This window comes from Lithobates pipiens, unplaced genomic scaffold (genome assembly GCF_037356315.1).
Source record: "Lithobates pipiens isolate NorthernLeopardFrog02 unplaced genomic scaffold, aLitPip1_a1.2 Scaffold_192, whole genome shotgun sequence".
In the NCBI taxonomy this organism is placed as follows: Eukaryota; Metazoa; Chordata; class Amphibia; order Anura; family Ranidae; genus Lithobates; species Lithobates pipiens.
In genome coordinates this window covers 69,262-72,548 of record NW_027507767.1, presented here as the reverse complement: position 1 = coordinate 72,548, position 3,287 = coordinate 69,262, and the positions used below count along the sequence as shown (strand labels likewise).

At 46.5% G+C, this 3,287-nt stretch overlaps 1 pseudogene; it reads right to left on the bottom strand.

Annotated features, from left to right (window-relative positions):
* Positions 1-1,225: 1,225 nt before the first annotated feature.
* LOC144000258 (grainyhead-like protein 1 homolog pseudogene) lies at positions 1,226-2,869 on the bottom strand (annotated as a pseudogene).
* Positions 2,870-3,287: the final 418 nt, after the last annotated feature.

Sequence of the window (3,287 nt, the reverse complement as noted above, 5' to 3'; positions counted from 1 at the left end):
TCTTCTCCTCGTAGTCCGGTCAAAAAGACCGCCCTGAGGAGAATGACATCACTTCCTCCTTCCTGTGTAAACAATACACAGGGGAGGAAGCTTCTCATTGGCCAGGAGCGATCCAGAGGGGGTGGCCGAAAACCAACGGCCATCCCCTCATCACGGAGCGCTCCTGGACCGAATCGGACCGCCGTAAACAGCGGGAGGGGGTCCGATCGGACCCCCCACCCGCTGGAAGGCAATCACGTAGATGTACGTGATTGTGCCTGCCTGTGCCATTGTGCTGACGTACAATGGCAATACGGCGGTCCTGAAGTGGTTAAGTGGATAGATAGATTTTATATATATATATATATATATATATATATATATATATATATATATATATATATATATATATAATTTTTTTTTTTTATCGCTATAATTTCTCCCCCCCCCATCACACTAACACCGCCCAATTGGGGAATGTACCTTTCAGGGTATATGCACGTCCAAACAGTCCTGGGTGGCCGGACACTCATCCACTTCTTGATTCTCTTCCTCGACCTATCTCACTCCCTCATCGGGTTTCGTCCTCGTCAACCCCACAGCAGGGTGATATACAGGGATTACCTGATTTACGGGTAAGGGACCCCCTCGACCCACCCTACACCGCACGACTTATCACACCACTAGAGATCGTGGTTTGACCCCCCCCCCCCACTTCCCCCAAGGCAACATTTAACTGTAGAAGTAACAGTACACACTCTCTCACACAGTTCTCTCTCCTCCCTTTCCCATAATTCCCCCCTGGTCACCTCCCTATCTGCGCTATAAACTATAGCGAACCCTAGCCCTCTCAACCATATTTCCCAACCCCCCACAAGCTTGCTTAACACCACTAAATTATATTCAATTAACGTTCGTGGCCCAAACACACCCGAAAAGAGATCCCAACTGTTACATACTATACACAAATCCAAAGCTCACATTGCCCTAATACAAGAAACACATTTCCGTACAGACACCATTCCAAAACTCCAAAACTCCCACTATCCCATTGTGTACCACGCAACTAATGATGAAGCGAAATTTAAAGAAGTTTCAATCATAATCTCGAAACATTGCCAAATTACAGTTTTGGAAGTCCAAAAAGACCCAAAGGGCCGTTTTGTGTTTCTCAAAGGCTATATCCACAACCGACCAATCACTATAGCCAATATATATGCCCCAAACTCTCAACAGGTAAAATTTTTCAGAGAAACCATTTCCCACCTTCCTCAGGACTGAAAGGCCCTCTCTTCATACCAGAGCTTTCCCCATCCATCTCCTCTGGTGAAAGGGGGAGTACATGAGTGGTGCGCTGGAGATTGGCAAAGTGTACATCGGGGATGAACAGGACAGGCTGTGTGTCCATGTCTTGCATGGGTTTGAACACTGTGATGTCCGTCCTCTTGTGAGAGGGAAGCAGTGCTCCTTTAACATCTGTAACTTTTCTCTTGCTCTGCTTACGTTCTTCGTCTCGAATTTTACGCTCGGCACCCTTATCACAGAAGACTTTGATCTGGCAGTATGCCCGGTGGATGGGCTTGTTACTTCGGTTGTTGTAGCTGTATGTATCAATCTGGATGTTGAGCGGCAGCCCCTTTACCCCTTTCTGGGAGGAGAAGTCTGTACTTAGACAATTCACAGATACGAACACCTTTCCTTCATCGTTGAGGTCCCAAGTAAAGGAAATGGCATTATAGGCAATCTCTTCAATGTTGCTGATGGTGTTGAAACTCTCTTTGTAGTCAGCTATATCGATACATCTTTGTTTGGCAGTGTGCTGCCTGGAATGCCAGTATTTCCAATGACGAAGTTGGTCTTCTCTACTTTTGTCATCAGCAAACACAACCATGATAACACTTCGAACTTTGCTAATTGGATGGTGTATCCCTTTATTGCTGCCAATCTCCTTCAGTGTGATGGGATAAAATTGTCCCTTATTTAGATAGGTCATTGTGCTGTCTCCAGGCTTTGGTCGCAAAGATTTTGAGGCTTCAAGTGTATATTCAAAATTATTTCCAGAAACATGATCAAAACCGTAGTCTTCAGAGCTGACGCTACTCATCCGTAAGTTGAGGTCAGATGGAAAGAAAACCCCTTGAACATCATCTTTAAAAGTCTCAGAGAAGGTGGTGTCAGGAGTCCGCCTCTGAGAGCTGGGTGGTTGACTACTGGAGCTGTAGTGGTCAGGGGTAACATTGCGATCAAAGGTCACAATGCGCTCCACAGGCTCAGCATGGTAGCCATTTGTTGGGATGTCCACAGTGAAGCCATGGCTTGCCGATTCTGTCTTGATGCCATGGGCAGGCATTGATGTAATGGAGACTGTGGCTGTGGTGTCTGGAGAGCTCAGATGTCCTCTTTTGTCCAGATGGTTGCCAATTGGGAGGACAATATTAAAAGGCACATTGGTTTTTAGAACCTGGACTCTGTTGTCTGCAGTACAAATAAGTGGTTGCTCATTCAGGTGTATCAGGCTATTCCTTTTATGATGTTCTACCTCGGAGTGATCATGATCTTGTTTGTTGGCTGACTGTCTTCGGTCTCGAGGAACCTTGTAGTAGTCATAGAGAAGGCCAAGCGCTGCTGCACTGTCCTCATCCCCATTAATGCTCATCATGGCCTTTGTGGCTGCGGTCAGGGGGTTTTCCAAGAAACTTTTCCATGCCTCGTCCTCGGTGGTGTATGATCGCCTTTGCTGATATAGGGGATCATTCTGAAGTACTAACACAGGCCGTTTATTGTCGTAGTCCTGTGTCATGTCGGTGAACTGGACTTTCTAGTTGGGACAGATCTGTCTCCTGGGTATGGGGAGCCCGGGCGCACAAACGGGTTTAGTCGGCTTTTCTCGCTTTTTCCCATTTCCCACCTTACAAGCCTTCCACCAGGGAATTCTTGTCCTTGGCGGAGATTTCAATGTCCCATTGTCACCCTCGATGGATACATCCAATGGCTCCTCCTGCCTCACCTACAGAGCGCTAAAAGACATTAGATTGCAGTTACAATTGCTATCCCTCCATGATACCTGTCACACATTACACCCGACTGATAAGGATTTCACATACATACTACTCGCCCCCCCCACAAGAATTACTCTAGGCTCGACCACTTTTTTCTCACACAAGAAGACATTCAGAGCTTACAGAAAGCTACGATTGAACCCTCACTGCTGTCCGATCACTATCATCCTCAATTTAACACATGCACCCCCCTGATCCGTCATCTGGAGATTAGATGACTCTTTACTACTTGACCTGGAAAACAAAGCA